Source organism: Dermochelys coriacea, chromosome 7 (assembly GCF_009764565.3).
Source record: "Dermochelys coriacea isolate rDerCor1 chromosome 7, rDerCor1.pri.v4, whole genome shotgun sequence".
Taxonomy (NCBI): Eukaryota; Metazoa; Chordata; order Testudines; family Dermochelyidae; genus Dermochelys; species Dermochelys coriacea.
In genome coordinates, this window is record NC_050074.1 from 111,707,731 (window position 1) to 111,729,306 (window position 21,576).

Here is a 21,576-nt window from a genome sequence, read left to right on the forward strand (position 1 = left end):
AGAGTGCAACTTTTCATCAGGAGGTGAGAAAGTAGGATGTGTGTACTGAAAAAATCACAAAAACAGTATTAATCAGTGTTGTACAGTATAACTTGTATAGTCATGTTGCCTCTCTCTACAGATGTAGGCAGATCATTACTTTGACTACCACACTGCTGAGAATTTTATTCCTATGAATTGCTGAAAAATGTTGTTTTTACCAGAAGATTTTGTTCCCGTGTTCAAGCTCTTTCATGGCACCGTATAAGTTTTAGAAGTAAATGAACGTCACAATGCTTAATGAGATTATTAATACATGAAATATCTGAGACCAGTGGTACTCAATCATTTGAATGATAACACTGTTGGTAGTTATGGCTTGTCACATGAAATAGATGGGCTCAAGTCGAGAGTCAGCTCTGACCACAATCTTATTTCAGAGTAGCAGCTTGCATCCGATGAAGTGAGCTGTAGCTCACAAAAGCTTATGCTCTAATAAATTTGTTAGTCTCTAAGGTGCCTCAAGTACTCCTTTTCTTTTCACAATCTTATATAATTTAATGGCAAAATTCCTATTGGTCTGAATGGGTGCATGACTGGGACCTCAAAAAGAGTGGTGGGTTTGTGTGAAGGCTCTCAGGGAAGGAAAATCTGTGAAGCCACTTTTTAAAAAGAGAAGAATTTACAGTAATTAAACAACCTCCTGAAGCAATGTTAGTAGTATAACAAAAACCTTAGTGGTACAAAATAAAATCGAACTAGCGTATATTCAAGCTATCTTTGAATCCACTTTATCCTCTTCTTCATAAAAGCAATTTTAAGCCCCATAGTAAGATATACTTAGATATAACTTACATATATACCCCAAATTAAAAAACATACTAAAAGAACTAAAAAAGTGCCACTGTAGCTAAACAACAAAATAAGAGAAGCAGTGAGAGGCAAAAAGGGATCCTTTAAAAAGTGGAAGTTAAAGCCTAGGCCTGGTCTACACTGGGGGGGGGGGGATTGATCTAAGATGCGCAACTTCAGCTACGAGAATAGCGTAGCTGAAATAGACACATCTTAGATCGACTTAGAATCACTTATTTGCGTCCTCGCGGCATGGGATCGATAGCCGCCGCTCCCCCGTCGACTCCGCTTCCACCTCTCGCCCTGGAGGTGTTCCAGAGTCGGCAGCAGAGCGATCGGGATCGATTTATCACGTCTACACTAGACACGATAAATTGATCCCCGATAGATCGATCACTACCCACCAATCTGGCGGGTAGTGTAGACTTGGCCCTAGTGAGGACAATAGAAAGGAGCATAAACTCTGGCAAATAAAGTGTAAAAAATATAATTAGGAAGACCAAAAAAGAATTTGAAGAACAGCTAGCCAAAGACTCAAAAAAAATTTTTTGCTATTACTTTTTAAGTACATCAGAAGCAGGAAACCTGTTAAACAACCAGTGGGGCCACTGGACAATTGAGATGCTAAAGGAGCACTCGAGGACAATAAGGCAATTGCGGAGAAACTAAATTAATTCTTTGCATCGGTCTTCATGGATGTGGAAAGTCCCAAACCTGAGCCATTCTTTTTAGGTGACAAATCTGAGGATCTGTCCCAGATTAGGGTGTCCTTAGAGGAGGTTTTGGAACAAATTGATAAACTAAACAGTAATAATTCACCAGGTCCAGATGGTATTCACCCAGAGTTCTGAAGGAACTCAAACATAAAATTGCACAACTGTGGTATGTAATCTATCCTTTAAATCAGCTTCTGTATCACATGACTGGATGGTAGCTAATGGGATGCCAATTTTTAAAAAAGGCTGTAGAGGCAATCCAAGCAGTTACAGGTCAGTAAGACTGACTTCAGTACCGGGCAAACTGGTTGAAACATAATTTGTTGAGGAAGAGTCAACATGGTTTTTGTAAAGGGAAATCGTGCCTCACCAATCTACTAAAAAAAGAAAAGGAGTACTTGTGGCACCCTAGAGACTAACAAATTTATTTGAGCTACTCTGTGACCAATCTACTAGAATTCTTTGAAGGGGTCAACAAGCATGTGGTCAAGGGTGAATCCAGTGGATATAGTGTATTTAGATTTTCAGAAAGCCTTTGACACGATCCCTCACTAAAGACTCTGAAGCAAAGTAAACTGTCATGGGATAAGAGAGAAGGTCCTCTCATGGATGCTAACTGGCTAAAGATAGGAAACAAAGGGCAGCAATAAATGGTCAGTTTTCAGAATAGAGAGAGGTAAATAATGGGGTCCCGCAGGGCTCTGTGCTGACAAGTCCTATTCAACATGTTCATAAATGATCTGGAAAAAGGGGTAAACAGTAAGATGGCAAAATTTGCAGATGATACAAAACTACTCAAGATCGTTAAGTTCCAGGCAGACTGTAAAGAGCTACAAAAAGATCCCTCAAAACTGGGTGACTGGGTAACAAAGTGGCAGATGAAATTCAGTGTTGATAACTGCAAAGTAATGCACATTGGAAAACATAATCCCAAGTATACATATAAAATGATGGGGTTCAAATTAGCTGTTACCACTCAAGAAGGAGATCTTGGAGTAATTGTGAATAGTTCTCGAAAACATCCACTCAATTTGCAGCAGCAGTCAAAAAAGCGAACAGAATATTGGGAATCATAAAGAGAGGGATAGTAATGAGACAGAAAATATCATATTGCCTCTATATAAATCCATGGTATGCCCACATCTTGAATACTGAGTGCAGATCTGTTTGCCCCATCTCAAAAAAGATACCTTGGAATTGGAAAAGGTTCAGAAAAGGGCAACAAAAGTGTTTAGGGGTATGGAACAAATGCCATATGAGGAGAGATTAATAAGACTTGGACTTTTCAGCTCGGAAAAGAGACAACTAAGCGGGGATTGATTGAGGTCTATAAAATCATGACTGGTGTGGAGAAAGTAAATAAGGAAGTGTTGTTTGTTCCTCATAACACAAGAACTAGGAGTCATCAAATTAAATTAATATGCAGCAGGTTTAAAACAAACAAACAAAAGTGTTTTTTCACACAATGTACAGTCAACCTGTGGAACTCCTTGCCAGAGGATGTTGCAATGTCCAAGACTATAAAGAGGGTTCAAAAAAGAACTAGATAAATTAATGGAGGATAGGTCCATCAATGGCTATTAGCCAGAATGGGCAGGGATGGTATCCTTAGCCTCTGTTTCCCAGAAGCTGGGAATGGGCGACAAGGAATGGATCACTTGATGACCTGTTCTGTTCATTCCCTCTGGGGCACCTGGCGCTGGCCACTGTCGGAGGATAGGATGCTGAGCTAGATGGACCTTCGGCCTGACCCAGTATGGCCATTCTTATGTTCTTATACATACAAAGGAAAGGGTTTATATATAGCAACAGAAACAAAGTAGAAAATTCAAGGGCATTTGGAAATCTGTTTACTATTAAAGCTATTTTTAAAAATTCACAATGCTGCTTTGGTGAGGTTTTTCTTTGGAAAGTTGTATCTATGTCATATGCTGGTATAATGACAATGGTAACTAAATCCTTATTAAAAATAGACCTATTGAAATAAAACCCCCGGTGAGTGATCAGAATATATATTCTCACTACTGAAGTGTATGGGCAAAATTTTCAACCAATGTGTTTTACCTGTGAAGAAAGAAAATGTGCTGATTCCTGTCTCAGTCACTTAGAATTTCATAGTACAGCACATTGACTTCATATTTCTAGTAGATTGAATGTCTGAGGACTTTGGAATTCTCTTTCTGGAAATGAATGGTTTTTTAGATAAGGACAGTTAATGCTATGTTTGGATGGGTTGAAATTTATACTGATTTTTACTGTATACGTACGTTGAACATGTTTTCCTTCTCCATCTCAATTTTTTTTCCGAAAGGGTTTCTGATGTCCCCTGTAATTAGTTGCTGCATCAATATTTTCCATCACAGGAGTCCACAAGAAGTTCATTTCAAGAAGAATTCCTAGTAGGCCAAATTAAGTTGTCCTGTCTTACACATAATATTATTGGTCCAAAGTGATTCCCTCAACTTTCTCTCTTCTCAATACCCAGTGTCAATAAACCTGTCTCAATATTTGTTAGACTATTTGCTTGAGATTTTTACAAATATTTGTATAATAGCTGAGTCATGTTCAAGTAATATTAGAGGAAGCCTTTTTGTCAAATACATAAAAGGTGATACAGAGTTGGAAAAAATCAATATTCTCCATATTTCAGGGTGAGGGAAATTCATCACAGTGGGTTTAATAAACACTAAAAGGATGTCAATGCATACGAACATTTTAAGAAGAGCTACATTGGTGTTTCTGCTAAATTGCTCTCCATGGAAGAGCTGATGTAAACTGAAGGTTTGCTTTTTACCTGCTTCTGACATTATTGTGAAGTTAAATGCTGGTTGCCTGCTTCCTGTTTGTCTTTAACTCCTCCATTCAACTCCAGTAATTGCTGTTTTAGAATGTGTCAGCATTCATGATAATTGCTAAATGAGTTATTTTTTTTCATTTCACAGAACTGTTTTTCTGTACAATTTTATAGTGTTCAGTAAGCTGAGACTGCTACTGCAAGCTTCTCAGAAATATTGAGAGAAAATAATTTGCAGACCCTTTTTTTGCTTAATGGTAGACCAATCAGCCTGACTAGTCTGTCCGTATTTTATTTGGTTAGTCCTTATCCTGCAGATGTTTAATTTTATTACCATGAGTAGTCACATAGATTTCAAGGAAACAAACTCTCAGTAGAAAAATTAGCATGTCCTATTTGTAGGAATTAGGGTTTTGGTGAATTATTGCTTCTATAAATTTCAATCTAAAGCATAAAACACATTCCAGAGTGGAATTGTACCTGCTTATTTTGTAATATGCACTTCTTTGTACTGTTTCAGAATAGCAGCTGTGTTGGTCTTTATCCGCAAAAAGAACAGGAGTACTTTTTGTCACCTTAAAGACTAACAAATTTATTAGAGCATAGCTTTCGTGGGCTACAGCCCACTCATCAGATGCATAGAATGGAATATCTAGTAAGAAGATACAGATATAGATATATATATATATACATACAGAGAAGGTGGAAGTTGCTATACAAACTGTAAGAGGCTAATTAGTTAAGATGAGCTATTATCAGCAGGAGAAAAAACTTATGTAGTGATAGTCAAGATGGCCCTCTTAGACTGGGTCCTTACACATATTGAATCTATTTCCCTAAGTAAGTATCCTCACACCTTCTTGTCAACTGTCTAAATGGGCCATCTTAACTATCACTTCAAAAGGTTTTTTTTCTACTGCTGATAATAGCTCATCTTGACTAATTAGCCTCTTACAGTTTGTATGGCAATTTCAACCTTCTGTGTGTGTGCGTGTGTGTAATCTTACTATATATTCCAATCTATGCATCCGATGAAGTGGACTGTAGCCCACGAAAACTTATAAATTTGTTAGTCTCTAAGGTGCTACAAATACTCCTGTTCCTCTTTGTACTGTAGTTTTATAGGACATTATAATTTATGGTGATATACTGCACAGCTATCCTGATCAGTTTTTAAAAATACAAAAATTAATTGACCACAAAATAGTTTTTCATAAAAGTAAAGAAAAATAAAAGAAAGAAAAAGGCCTTGATCCTTTAATTGATATCAGTGGGACTCTTCGTGGGCAAGGAAGGCCACCCATGCGCTGTCAATTACAGGATAAGAGTCTAACATCTCATCTTGTTAATGAAACAAAGACGTTGAAAAATAAGATTTTTCTAATTTTTCCTAATGTCCCACATGAAGTGAGACTGGCCACCACTGTCTTGGATTGCTTCCTATCTCAGAGAAACCCAAGGTGCCACTTTTGAAAGCTTACTTTTTGTTTTGTATTTGGTGTAACAGTGTTAATGAAATCTGGGTTTGTGCTTTGATAGTTTGTTTAAAACTCTTGTCTTCACCCGGCATTTCTTTATTGGCAGTAAACCATGAGTACGGTACGAACTTTTATTCCATTAATGTTGTCATGTAATTGTTTCATTAAATTTAAGTCTGGACACATACAGTACTTTAAGAATATCACAACTTTTTATTCCGTGGTACTGAATAGAGTTGGTCAAAACTCCAGAATTTCCATGGAACAGAAATTCCAGCATTTAAAAAAAAAGTTGCAAATCAGTAGGAAAACAAAGCAAAAATTTAGAAATTTCCTGGGGGAAAATCATTTTGGGTTAATCAAAATGTTTTGGTTCAATAAAAAAAATTTTGATTTTGACTTTTATATTTTTTAATGTCAACTGCATATTTTTATTTGACTTTATTTTTATTCTGTATTTGTATTTTATTTTTATTGGAAAATTAGGATTTAACCATTTTTAAATTATAAAACTATAAAATAAAATTAAAATACTGTAATTGGTGACTGGTATTGTAATTGGTAAATGGCATTCTAATTGGTAATTTGTATTCTAACTGGTTTGCTGGTGGCTGCTTGGTTAGCTCTTTGGTAACTGGCATATCTGGTCATTTTTCATTGATATTCTAATGGATAATCGGTATTGCAGTTGGTAGAATCATAGAAATGTAAAGCTGGAAGGGATCATCCAGTCAAGTCCCCTGTTCTCAAGGCAGGACTGACTAAGTAATAACTATACCATTCTTGATAGGTGTTTGTCTAACTTGTTCTTAAAAAATCCCAGTGATGGAGATTCCACAACCTCCCTAGGCAGTTTGTTCCAGTGCTTCACTACATTGACAGGAAATTTTTCCTGATGTCCCACCTAAACTCCCTTGCTGCAATTTAAGCCCATTGCTGCTTGTCCTATCCTCAAAGGTTAAAGAGATCAATTTTCCACCTTCCTTTTTGTAATAACCTTTTATGCACTTGAAAACTGTTATCATGTCCTCCTCAGTCTTCTCTTTTCCAGACTAAACAAACCCAATTTTTTCCAATCTTTCCTCATAGGTCATATTTCTAGACCTTTAATAGTTTTTGTTGCTCTCCTCTGGACTTCCTCCAGTTTGCCCCTATTTTTCCTGAAATTTAGTGCCCAGAATTGGACACAATATTTCAGTTGAGCTTTATCCGTGCAGAGTAGAGTGGAAGAATTACTTCTCATGGCGACAGAGAACAATTGATCACTGTCGTCTTCAATAACAGCCTTTAACAGATTTGAAGACTGTTATCAGGTACCCCCTCAAATCATCTTTTTCTCAAGGCTAAACATGCTGGCTTTTTAAATCTTTCTTTGTAGGTTAAGTTTTCTAAACCTTTTAACATTTTTGTAGCTCTCCTCATATATAAAAATGACATCAAATAAATCTAATATGTAAAATACTACATAGTATAAAAACATAAATTAAAAATTATGAGTTGATGGTGGATTTTCCCCCCCATGTCGGGGGTGGGGGCCGTGAGAAAGAGAAGGTCTGTGCTGTATTGCTCATTAGCTATTGGGTTTGAATGTTTTGTTATTTGCTCCCTTCATTTATGACCAGTGAAGATGCAGGATGTTGCTGTGGTGTCAGAGATATCTAGTTAGATGGAGGGGAGTGAACAAAAAGGGTTAATTTTCCTCAAGTGTTAGTGGATGACAGATAAGATAGATGAATATCTGCAGAGGATATTAATGTGAGCATTGAAGAACCTCTCTAGAGCCACTGAATCTAATCCAGGAGTCAGAGTAAGGGCTGAACTGATGGAAGGCATGGCCCCAAAATAAAGCAAAAGGGCAATGCACTAAGGACTAAAGTCTGAATGGTTGTTATGGTCCAGAGATTCAATATGATTCTGCTACTGTGTGGAATAACGGCTCATGCACAGTTGTGTATTAAAATGTTAAACAAGAAAGTACCATTGGGAAAATTGTTAAGAGAGCAATCATGCACCAAGAGAAATTACACAGTATTTCTTCAGAAAAAGACTTGCTTGATAAGTTGATTTTTTTTTTAAATGATGTTTTACATTTACTGATGTTCAGTACTGGCAGCCATGAATTTTTATGTCTCTTACTGTTGAAGTCTAGTTAAGTTGAAAATGTAGTCCCCAATTTTTAGTTTTCCACAAGTCAGTTGGCTTTGCACTTTAATTTTGGTTTTCTTCCTATTGCTCAAACTTTCTCTGCACTACGCAGAATGGGCGGGAGAGTCTACTTCAGGCTACCCCCCACTTGTATATTGGAGATTTATTTTACAAGTAATTCCTAGGTCATCGTTCCTAGGAATCTCTAATTTCCCTGCAAACAGACAATGGGATTCCTTTAGACATGAAGAACAAACATTTTTCATCTTCTTTTGTCACATTATTTTATAATTTTTATTCTGCCAAAACATAGGCATATGAATTTTAATCTAAAAATAAAATTAAATATGAAATAAATAAAATAAACCAATATAAATATTTCAAAATGACTTTTCATTCTGAAACAAAAACTCCAAATTCTTATTCCTATCAGTTTGAAACACTTGATGTTGCTGGTTTTGACTAACTTCCATTGAGAAAAAAATCATGTTCTCAAAGAACATTTCAATTGGATGAATTGACATTTTCTGATGGAAAATTTTTTACCAGTTATTATAATGCAAATGTTAGTTTCCTTGGTATGGAGGGAGAATTGTCCAGCAACCTGAGCATGTGGATCTTTGTTCCATGGGTCCTGAAAAAGCATAAAAAATTCTACTTTGGGAGATTTGGACCCAATTGTAGAAATAAGGAAAGTTTCAAGCTTTTTAGTCAAGAAACTTTATGAACATATTCCATAGATATAGTTTATTAATTATTTATGACCTATAAATTAGTGTTGCAATGAATTAACATGAAGTCTATTCACAATTTTAAAAGTGAATAATGTAATTTTAATTTCCTTAGCATTCTTAAATGCAACATTCTACCATGGTGAAAAGTGTGCAACTCTGTACTCAACCTCTGACCATAAACAGATGGATGTTTCTGCTAAAATGATCAGTAGTGAGATAGATAAAAATATTTTAATTCAATGGGCTTATTGTATCATTTATTTGTACAACACCAGTGGGCAATGGAGCAGATTGCAGTCTAACAGTTGTTCTGTCCTCAGTTCATTAAGACAGCATTGCACTGGTTTACATTGAAGAAGCTTATCCTGGCAACTAGTAGGGCTAAAACTGTTTGTTTAATTAAAAGATTCAATCTTACTGGGCCACAAGAGAGGTGTCAGTCTTGTGTTGCATTGTTTGATCCTTACTATTCTGCACTTATTTAGGAATTGAGTTCAAATATAAAAGAGAGGATTAAAAAAATGAAGTTGTTGTTGTACATATTTCTAAGAAGCTTATTCCTATAATAATCAGGTGAAGTGAAACATTTAACCAGAAAAGCATGTTGTTGTTTTTTCTATATATTTTTAAAACATCACAGCCAGCTGTATCTTAGAAATTAGTAAAATAAAATTATGGGAGAATTCCCGTTTTCTTGCCCTTGCCTAGCCATCAAAAATAGTGAAAGACTCATTACATTACTCTGTCCCATTTTCCTTGATGAGCATTTCCAAGATTTGTCTCCTTTATTCCTATAGTTTAAAGTAAATGTGAGAACATATCCTTTAGAATAACAATAGATAAATGGTATAATAATAATACTTGAACTGAGTTTTAAAGGTTTGGGGTTTTTTCCTTTTTTTTTTTTCCTTGATAGGGGAATCTCTCAATTCAATTTCATCTTCAGTGGTGGCTGAATACACGAGTGAAATTAGTTTTTGATGTTTTGGGGCATTTAACTCATTCTGACCAGTGGTTAGTTACTTTCATATTAGTTGGCTGTTCCAACTCAGATTTGAAACTCGTACAAGTAGAAGTTGCATCATATACCTGTAAGGCTAATCTAAGCTATTTTAGTATCATGAACCCACAAGAGGAAATTGAAAATTCTCTGTATATATTGGAATCGGCATTCTTACCTCAGCCTAAAGGGAGTTCACAAGCCTAGTATAAGAGCACAGTCATGAGTTGCTCATTAAGCCTTATTTTAAAATGAAAGCTTTGATCATATCTTTGTGCCTTTGTTTTTCAGACTCACTGTTATTGCTTCATATAATTGAGCCTGGTTTTTATCATCTTCTGTTAACAGCCTATTTAATAAGCACAGTTCAGTTACCCGCTAAGTTCATATATGTTACCGTACACTTTGCTTACTCTGAGTATGCTCTGGTTTCTAACTGCAATTTCAATTAAGTATACTTAATTTTTATAACATTTGTGTACCATCCGTTGCATTAAATCAAACATTGTGTATGCTAAAACTACGGACTAATTATCATATGTTTTTAATGGAAAGAATAGGATTTAGAAAAGATACAGAAGTGTTATCCCAAATTAATCATTTTATTACAGAAACTGAAGAGAAATCTTGCTACAATTTATAAGATAAAATACATAAAACAATCAGATAAAATATATTGCTTATTTTCTGTTTTCATTTTTTTCTTTTCAATTACATTTTTATAAGCATATTTTAACAAAATATCTGTTGACATGTTAAAGGAAATATAAAGGTCAAGGGGATGTTTTTGAAAGTCACAAATTGGAGTTAAGTGGCCAATTGCTGTTGAATTTGGGTAGGATGTGGGCGCCTAACTCTCGTAGTCTGTTTTGGAAATCTCAGTCTAATAAACTAATTCATAGGATCATAATGGTCTCTTCTGACCTTAATATCCATGAATATCTAGTCTGACCTCCTGCACAATGCAGGCCACTGAATCTCACCCACCCACTCCTGCAATAAACCTCTCACCTATGTCTGAGCTATTGAAGTCCTCAAATCATGGTTTAAAGATTTCAAGATGCAGAGAATCCTCCAGCAAGTGACCCGTGCCCCATGCTGCAGAGGAAGGCGGAAAAACCCCCAGAGCCTCTTCCAATCTGCCCTCGAGGAAAATTCCTTCCCAACCCCAAATATGGCGATCAGCTGAACCCTGAGCATGTGGGTAAGACTCACCAGCCAAATACCCAGGAAAGAATTATCTGTAGTAACTCGGATCCCCCCCATCTAACATCTCATCACAGGCCATTGGGCCTATTTACCATGAATAGTTAAAGATCAATTAATTGCCAAAATCATGTTATCCTATCATACCATCTCCACCATAAACTTATCAAGTTTAATCCTGAAGCCAGATAGGTCTTTTGCCCCCACTGCTTCCCTTGGAAGGCTGTTCCAGAACTTCACTCCTCTGATGGTTAGAAACCTTCGTCTAATTTCAAGTCTAAACTTCCTGATGCGCCAGTTTATATCCATTTATTCTTGTGTCCACATTTGAGCTCTCACTGAAGCTTTTCCCACAGTGCAGGCACTTACAGGTTTTATCTCCTGTGTGGGTTCTCAGATGTGAAATGATTAAAGCTTTTCCCACAATCCAAGTATTTATAGTAACCAACTTATTTCTAAAAAATGTACTAAATAGTTTTCTGTAAAGTGAGTGTTTTGAGAGCTGAATTTGGCTCTCAGGATTTAGTCAAATGTTGGTAGTTTCCTCCTTGTTCTTCTTTCAGGGGGAGTTTTCTCCAATTTGGGAAAGAAAGGGGGCTCACTTGTGGATCTTCTTTATCCATGCAGACTGGATCCCCCTCAAGGGGTGTTCTGTAGTGGAGAGGAGGACGTCAGACTCTAACAACAGTGATTCATATCTCTTTGCCCCATAGATTTGGGAGCATGCCACAGAGAGAGGAGAACCTGTACTCCCTCCTAACTTGTACATCAGGACCCCAACAGAGCATCTATTAGAGGGACTTTGTGGGCTATAGTGGAATCTGAGTGTATGCCATTGGCTTGGCATTCCCTGATCCTTTCCACAGCCCATTCTGGCTCAGATATACAAGTTTCTAATCTATTCACAAAAGCAGATGGACCCAGGATGCCTGTACTCACTCATAGGGATGAAGAAATGGTAGTTTCAATCCACAATTTATTTTATAGGGTGATGTGCTGCAACAGTCTTTAATAATTTATACCTACAGTTATTTCTGAGGCAGCAGAAGACAAGCAACTGCCTCTCAAATAGTGACCTTCAATAGTAATGATTAGTATAAAATCCTTGTATATGATTCTGTATACGATTCCCCCACATCAGCCCTGCATTCAGAAATGCTAGTTTTATAGACTTCTTTATACAGACTTCTTTACTTTTTTCCCTAAAACTACATTATGCTGCACCTATCAATGCTAACAGTAGTTAGAGGAATCAGCTATAATACTGTTAACAAGTTTTTAAAATCTGTTAAATGCTTTCAGCTGACATAAATTAAGGAAAGTGCGTTTGGACACTATGTTTGGACAATTTGTGACATACACATTTGCCACATTAGTGATAACAGCTAAGCTATAATTACCTCTAATTGCAATAAATGCCACATAGTTAACAATCAATACTTATTCCATTGGCTAGTTAATAGGAATTATTTGTAAAAATGCTCCTATCCTTCTATATGAGATTTAAAAAAATCAGATCTGCAGTGAACAACACCTTTGTTCATTTCAAATGTCCACCATTTGTAAAAGCTGATTATTTAGCCTAAAGGGCCAATACAGCAACAAAAGAAAATGTCAAGTTTCCAGGAAACCTATACAGAGCCACTGAAGAGGGATTTTTCAGAGCCTATCTCCATGTAGGTTTAAGCCAGACATTTTTTTGCATTGATTTTTGTTTGAAAAGAATTTGTACCACTGATCATTCATGTGTGTGTGTGTGTGTGAGAGAGAGAGAGAGAGAGAGAGAGAGAGAGAGAAAGAAATGTAAATAGGGTAAAACTGAAGAGAGACAGGAATTCTTCAGTTACTGAAAATTAAATTCTCTTTTTTTCCTGAGTATGTCATGGTATATCGTTTTGGTGTAGTTTGATATTCTGGAAGGCTAGTCAAAATAACAATACCACTATGCCTGCAAAAGTCTAATATTACTGCCGTTATTAGATGAGGTAGTTTTCCAAGTCCACCTTTGTGAATGAGCATTATTTACATTCCTTACATAGAGATGTTTAACTATGTAGCTGTACCCAATTTTAATTCATAAACTGAGTCTTTTAAAGACATGGTTTGTTTATGTCCTACTTATGCTGTTACAGTAATATTGAAAACATTTTTCCTCACCTTCTCAGAAGTGGCACAATTTTTGCCCCTATAACAAATTGCAGCTGAGATGGTAGCACATAGACATCTACCTACATTTTTACAGGTATAAATCAAGGAGGTAGATGTCCAGTAGCTTCCATTTGTATCTGCAGTTTATTGTGGTTTCAAAATTATAGGTGCAGGTATTTGCAAATATAAATTAGATCCTGGTTAACACCCCGGTTAACACCTTTTGAAAATATTTTTAATAATATTGGCAAGCAATGCATTTCTAAGCTGTAAATGTGTAGCTATGAAGTTAAGCATCAGAAATGCATTCTTCAGATTCATAAAGATTAAACACTTTGATTTTCACTTGCAGCTAACATCTGTTAGACTTTCAAAATGACAAGTCTGGGGTGGGGAAAGCTATGAGTCACAGGGAATGTATTTTTCTCCTTCAATTTACTTCCAGAACATAGACCTATTATTAAACTGAATAGTGATAGTTAGGGTGATGTTCCATAGTGTATTTAAATGCACAAATGGTAGTAGTATTGATGAGCTTCCAAAACCCTTATAGTGAAATCAATGTTCATACACTTTTATATCCCATTAAATTTTGTTTGTGACACCACATCACAATGCTTTATTAATTCCAAGCTGAATAAAAGTTTGTGTCCTTTGTTATATATATTTTAAAAAACCAAAAGGAACAAGTTTTATTTGGCTTTTTATGGTGTATTTCTTTTTCAGTTCTTTATCCCCATCCTAATGTATGCCTAATCATCAGATTGTTTCATGAACAATATGTAAGATGATACTTGAGAGGCTGTTTTACATTCATGCCCCTCTTTTTATGGTATATTCCAGGATATACCACAATTTAGTGCAGTGGTTCTCTAACTTTTTCATGCTGTGAATCATTTCCAAATATAGAGATACTCTCATTGACAGCCTCCCCTCCTTACCATCTAATCTCATGCATTACCTAACGACCTATAGTGTTTGGTTACATGAAGAAAAAGTAATGGTAGATCTAATATTTAATGACACCAAATGAAAATAAACTCACTTTAATATGAGGAGTGCAGCTACTTTTGGCTATAATGGGTTTTATGCATTTGCAGTTTTTTTTTCCTCCCTGGTATAAGACTTTTTTTTTTCTTACTAGTAAATGTAATTTCCTTGCATTACCTGCAGCCTCACTGTTCTAATTGCTCTGTCATTTAGCAAGTTGATTCCATCTTTGAGTGTTTCCTATCCTTCTAAATTTTGTCATCAACAAATTTGATCTCAGTTTAATTTACACCAAAAAACGTGCATAACAAAAAAAAAGACATGAAGCAGCTACATGTAACGCACAGCGGTGTGGGAGTTCAGTGGATTAAAAAATCCCTGGGAACTCTGAAAGAGCACTGGACTGCTCTATAACTAGCAGGAAGTGTCACTGTTGGTATTTTGGTGGATGTGACACCATTATGTCTTTGGGACCATCTGAAAGTGCTTTGCCAACCATTAATTATTCACAATTTAAGAAACATCCCTCACTCATTTGAGCAATAATCTGCACTGACAACAAGACCCCTCTGGCAAACTTGTAAAACTGGAAATAGGTGTTCCTTAAATACTTGTTTTCCATTTTTGAGTGACAGAAATACCTATAGGTTTCAGAGTAGCAGCCATGTTAGTCTGTATTTGCAAAAAGAAAAGGAGTACTTGTGGCACCTTAGAGACTAACAAATTTATTTGAGCATAAGCTTTCGTGAGCTACAGCTCACTTCATCGGATGCTCACGAAAGCTATGATCAAATAAATTTGTTAGTCTCTAAGGTGCCACAAGTACTCCTTTTCTTTTTAGAATTACTTATAGTGTAAGTTCAGAGTTGTAGAAAAATTGGGAAGACATATAAATCAACCTCCTGATTAAAAGTTATCTTTCTTGTGTTTTCTCCAGAGGTTATATTTCCTCTTTGAAACATTTAACATTGTTCTACAACAAGAAATATCTTGCACTTCCCTGGTACTGAAGAGAAAGTTAAAATATAGACACCCTTCAGTTCTTAAGTGTCCAAATGGATCATACCTATATCAGCCAAGATGGAAAGCTGCCTTGATCAAGTCTTCAAGATGATAACCTGTATCATCTTGAAAGAAAAATTCAGAAACATTAGAGCTGCTTAGATTTTCTGAAAATCTCAAAGTTGCCAGAAAGAAATCCATTCATCTGGTTTAGTTTGGTAAATGAGAGCAGTTTAATGTCTTCATGAGAAGTATTTATCAACTTCAATGCAGTCATACTAAGGATGAGCTTGATTCGTGTTCCAAGGATCTCTCCTTTTCAAATAACTCCTTCAAGTACAGTAAAAACTTTGTTATCTTGCATGTTAGGGGTATGAGGGGGTGCTGGTATGTCAAAAATTCCAGTTAACTAAGAGAGAGGGAGTTTGGGAGTGAGCTGGGGGTTGGGGAATGGGATAGGGTGCGGGGCCTGGGCTCTGGGAGGGAGTTTGGGTGCGGGAGAAGGTGTAGGGTGCCGGATCCGGGCGGTGTTCATCTTGGCAGGCTCCCTGCAAGCAGCAACATGTCACTGCTGCTCCTAGGCAGAGGTGTGGGTAGGCTTACAGCTTCCACCCACAGGTGCTGCCCTTGCAACTCCCATTGGCCGTGGTTCCTTCCCAAGCAGAGCTGCAGAGCCAGCACTCGGGACGGGGTCAGTGCGCAGAGCCTCCTAGCTGCACCTCCATCTATGAGCAGCAGGGACATGTCGCAGCTTGCGGGGAACCTCCCAGAGCCAGGTAGGGCCCCTGCCGGCCCCGTGCCAACTGGACTAAACAGGACTTTCAATGAAGATCAGAAATGCTGGTTTATAGAGTTTTCCAGTTGGTAAAGTGCCGGATAACACAGCTTTTATTGTATTATTAGAATCTTGTAGGTCCATCAGTAATCTATGTACATTCTAATAGAGTCAGAACCCTCTAGAAATCAGTGGATGGCCCCTCATGGAAGACAGCTGATTGTATGTAAGCATATCCGGGTGCCAGACATTCCTCAGTTCCGTTTTATTGTGGTCAGCTGAAGATCAGAACCCCCAGTTCTTTCCTTTCAAACCTCTTTTGGTTGTTCTCTTGAAATTTTCTCTAATAGGTGGAGTATTACATTGGTAAGTTAAGTCTCAGTCATTGATTCTGCTCCCATGTTTGGTTTGGTGCAGGTTCATTGGCTCTGATACTCTGCCTTGTTCAGCTTTTAGTGTCTTTCATTATGGCAGATCCTAGTTTAAAAAAAAATCTGGATATAAGTGGTGTGTATTTTGCTGAGCCAAGATATCTATAACTCATTAGCGTTCCTGGTAATCCTAGTAGTTTCTTGGTAAAAGTCACTTCTCAAAGCAGTACTGTCTTTTGGGCTTTCACCCCTTGCACTTGCCAGGATTGGAAGCCCTAGTTCTGAGTCTAGCTTTTGGAAAAAGGATTTGCTGGCACCCACCTTGTGGAGACCTAGTCATTAACAGTTGACTAGTTGACTAGTCATTAACAGTTGGGATCTTTTTCGTTGTTGAAGGATACCTTGAAGACTAGCTCAGAGATGTCCTTGGATTCAAAGAAACTTAAGAGGAAGGACACCCAGTCACCTCTGCATCACCTCTTTTTTCCTTCGCAATAGATAAGGGATTGATTTGGTCCCTTATAAACTCCTTGGTCCAAATGTTCAGTTCTTCTTTAAGTGGTTGCAGACATGTGTTCCACTCAGGTGTGTCGTACCCAGTTCATTAAAGCCAGAGAACTTTGCCTAGTAGTACCCCTATGAGCAGCACTTACACCCTCTGGCCCCTTAACTCCTTCCCTAGCTATATAAGGATGGTACCACCTAAATTCCCCTCAGTTCCTTCACACTGCCTGCAGCTTGAGTAGGAGGATTCTTCGTGTTGTTTACCTCTTGCTGCTTTCGGTCTAGTGTTTTTGAATTTTTGTGGTGTGTGTGTATAGTTAGCAGTTTAGTAGTATTCTTAGGTTTTTGTTAGAAGTAGTAACAGTTTTTAGCCTAGTTTTAGCCTGGTGGAATGCCCTCCCCAGGTTTTAAACATTGCCCATTGAGTGGGCTGGCAATTCCTAATAGTGACCCCCACATATTTTGTGCTTATTGTTCCTGGGAGAGGGGCACATTAAGGAAAGGTACTCCATCTGCAGGTAGTTCAAGAAGGGAATGCAAGCGGTGAGGGACTTACACCTTAAACAGCACCTTCTGGAGCAGGCCATAAGACCAGCTTCAGCATCAGACACTTCTGCAGATCATCTGCTCCGGCAGAGCCTTTTGTAGCCTCTGGCTCTCTGAGGAAGAGTTCCCACGAGACAGACCAAGGCCATTCCAGGACTCTGAGAGATTCCTCTTCATCTTCTAAGAGGAGTGCTGACCGTCCCCGTGATTCCTCTAATATTCAGGATGGAGTGGGGCCATCTTAATGCTCCCCAGTACCACACAGAGATCAATTGGATACTGTACCCGTGACTCCAGTAACAGGGCATCCATTGAGTCCAGTACTGACGACATCAGTGTCAGCACCAACTGTCCCTATGTCATTGGCATAGCAGGTGCCATCAGACCTGCCTTGCCTCTCTGTTTCAAATTCCCCAATAATTCAGGAGCATTCAGCTGCCACGCCCACTGCTGTGCCCTTGGCACCAAGTGGTCTGGTCACAGTCGTCTCATTTGTCAGCACCATGTTCTGTGTTCCCTAAGACTCAGAGTGCAGAGTTGTGGAGGCTGGAGGGTGGTGAGCTTTCTTTTCAGCACTGACTGGTCCATCAGTGCAGATGCTATCTTTGGCACTGAAGGTATCTTTGGCACTGCAGACCTCATCTTAAGTGGTACTGGCCTCAGCTCTGGTTACCATATTTTGTTCCGATACTGCATGGAAGTGCTATGTCTGTTTTGACACTGAAGGCGTCAACTGCTCATCCATCCTCAGTACTGATGCCATCTCCATATTAGTTTTCGGATAAGACTGGTCATTTGCTTTCTCTGTCAGGAGTGGCTCCTCTATTACCATCAGGCAACTTCCAGGGCTCATCGGGATCAAGTTCAGGATTATTGTCTTCCTCTCCCTTGCCTTCCAAGCAACACTCTCAGAAGTCGTTGAGACTGTCCTTGGACCACCATCAGTACAGAGATTGTCACCTTTGCTGCAGTAGATATAGGGGCTCCTGGCCTAATACCTGCTGGCCATCAGTGCCCTACCCCTTATTCTCAATGGCTTCCTTGGAATCCCTGGGACATTTCTCAGTCTGCAAGATCCAGTTCTTCAACCCAGTCCAGGGCAAGATCTCCAATCCCAACTGCAGTCTTTCTTCCCAAGCCATCTCCATTGCAGACATACTCTGAGTTCGTTCTTCCTGAGCCAGTTCAACCTGATTTTCCTCTTACAGGTAAAGCAGTCCTGCAGTTAGTCTTTAAGGAGATTCCGAGCCCCATCTCCTTCTGATACTGCTTGTGAGTCACCTGAGTGGAATACACATCTGCAACCCACTGGAAGAAGATAAGATGGTTTCCTGCCTGTAAACAGTAACTGTTGTTTTTCTACATATGTAGTTATGTATTCCACAACCCATCCTCCATCCACTCTGCCTTGGAATCTCAACTCTGAAGTTTGGTGTGAAGGAACTGAGCAGGTAGGGCAATGCTACCCGTAAATAGCCAGGGAGGGGTTTAGGAGTCATAGGTCACCAGCGCCATCTTATGGGATACTGTGAGGCAAAGTTCTCTGGCTTTGCTGCGCTGAGCATCTGAGTGGAATACATGTCTGCACCCACATTTCAAAGAACAAGAGTTATGTACAGGTAGGTAACCATCCTTTTCCAGGAAGTGCATGTGTGATCCTAATGCTCAGCGCTTTCTTGAAGGTTCCAACTCGGTGCTTTAGAGTGCCCCTTCCAGAAATGGGGATCTATGCTGACAAGCACTCTAAGAACTAGAGTTACTGGTAATTATTTTTTCAAACATTTATCACGCATTATTATTAGTGTATATTTTTATTGTTATGAGGCTAGTAACCAAAAGCCATGATCTGGACTGGGGCTTGTTGTGCTAGGCACTGTAGTCAGTTACCTCCATTTCCATTCCTCCCCATCCTCATATTTTTACTGCTCAGAATTAATATTAAGTCCATTTAATGGTCATTGCTACCTCACACCAAAAGGCACTGTCTTAGAGGCCATCTTGTCAGGTACTAGTTTTCAAATAAGTTATTACTGTCTTCAAAATGTACTTAGAAATAATCCTGAGATGTTTGTCCATCCACACTTGGACCCTGTTGGAAAAGCAACTCTCAAAATATTATGAAAGCCAAGCTTTCTGAGAAGTTACCTCAATGATCAGGGAATTCAGGACTAGGATCATAGGTGCCGACTCCATGGGTGCTCCAGGATTGGAGCACCCACGAAGAAAAATTATCAGGTTCTTAGCACCCACTGTCAACCAAGCTACCCTCCCTCCCCCCACTCCCACCTGCCTGTGGCCCCCACCGATCAACTCCTCTCTCTCTCCCCCAGCACCTCCTACAGGCTGCAGAACAGGTGTTCTGCAGCATGCAGGAGGCACTGGGAGGGCGGGGGGGGGCTTGGAGGAAGGGGTGGAGTGGGGTCTTGGGGAAAGGGTGGAGTGGCGGCAGGGCCTGGGACTGAGCAGGGTTGAGCATCCCCGGGGAAAATTAGAAACCAGCACCTGTGTCTAGGGTAACAGAGCTCTTCTCCTTAGATATCACAAAACTAACAGACTAGACCAAGCTCAGCCTTTTTCTTCCTACCATGACATCGACATATCACATTTTGTTAATTGATTCCAGACTCTATGGGCTGAGCTTCATAATTTTGAATTAGATTTAATAAAGGACTGTAGACCATTACAATAGATGGCAGAAAGGCTCCAAAGAAGTATTAATACAGTGCAATTAAATTTGAAGAACCTTCTAACCCTAATGCAGATAAGATGGGAATCATCCTGGTTTTTCCTGTCACTTTCTTATCAAAGACACAGTTCTTTCTTGTCAGTCTCTTGCCATCAATAGTCATCTTCTAATCCTGTCATATGCCAAGCTACATAACCTAAAGTCACTCTATGAACTTGATGAAGTGAAAAGTGTATTACTGTGTCAAGTCTCTTTCCATGTTATAGGCCTTTTATAAAATGTCTATACTTTCTTCCAAAAATATTTCTAATAAACTTTTTCTATTTGTTTTTTAATCTTAACTGAATAGCCTATTGCTAAGCAACACTTATACTAGAGTTGTCTCTGACATAGAATGGAATAGGAGGAGCTAAGAAATTGAAAAAAGAAAAGGAGGACTTGTGGCACCTTAGAGACTAAGAAATTTATTTGAGCATAAGCTTTCGTAAGTTACAGCTCACTTCATCGGATACAGACTAACACGGCTGCTACTCTGAAACCTAAGAAATTGAAGTAATTCTTATAGGCAATTAGATTATTTATTTGCATTATAGAAGCGCTTAAAGATGCCAGGTGAGACCAGATCAGGGCTTCATTGTTCTAGGTGCTATACATATTCCTAGTAAGAAACTGTCACTGCCCTGACAAGTTTACAGTTTTAGCATTCAAAATAGGCAACACAAAGAGCGTGAGAGAAAATATTATCCCCATTATATAGAGGGAGACCTGAAGCACAGAGAGATTACATGCTTTGCCCAGGTTCACACAGAAAGTCTGCGTCAGAGCTGGGAAGTAAACCCAGATCTCCTGCCTTAACCACAAGACCATTTTTAGGTAAAAGAAGAAAATTAATTGTAGTTCATAACACTTTTATATCTACAAAGTATGGTACAAAACTTAACTATTCATCAAAAAACAAGACTGCCCTGAGTGTCATGACTATAGCAAAGCCAGGTATTGCCAGGGAAAGGGTCTTGTAAGTAATCTACTTCATATACAAAAGTCATCTTATGATATTGAGCAAACCAACACACACTCAAAAGAGGAAGATAAACTCCAGACAGTTCAAACATAGACAATTGAATGGTGGCTCAGGGAAGGGGGGGAAACTGCCTACCTAAACTCAGTAAATTGAAAGCAAATAAAAAGTTTCCTTTAGAGGATTTCTGAAAACAGCAGTCCTCAGTGTGTCTCAAAAAAAGCAAATTAAATTTCACTTCTCCAAGCTGAGAGACTAGACATAGGGGAACTTGCAATGTCTCAGATGGCTAGAAGAGCACTTTGGCAGAAGTACAGTAGATAGTCAAATGGTTCGAATATAATGTGTTACATACAAAGTAGCATCCTAAAAGTGAATGGTTTTGATGCTCTGTTACCAAAACCTTGAAGCATACTAAAAATATATAAAAAGAAAAGGAGTACTTGAGGCACCTTAGAGACTAACAAATTTATTAGAGCATAAGCTTTCGTGAGCTACAGCTCACTTCATCAGATGCATTTGGCATCCGATGAAGTGAGCTGTAGCTCACGAAAGCTTATGCTCTAATAAATTTGTTAGTCTCTAAGGTGCCACAAGTACTCCTTTTCTTTTAGCAAATACAGACTAACACG

General features: G+C 38.4%; 1 protein-coding gene across 1 annotated transcript in view; it reads left to right on the forward strand.

Moving 5' to 3' along the window:
• The window catches only part of PDZD8 (PDZ domain containing 8), a 144,652-nt gene that overhangs the window by 115,565 nt on the left and 7,511 nt on the right, over positions 1–21,576 (forward strand). The window lies entirely within an intron of this gene.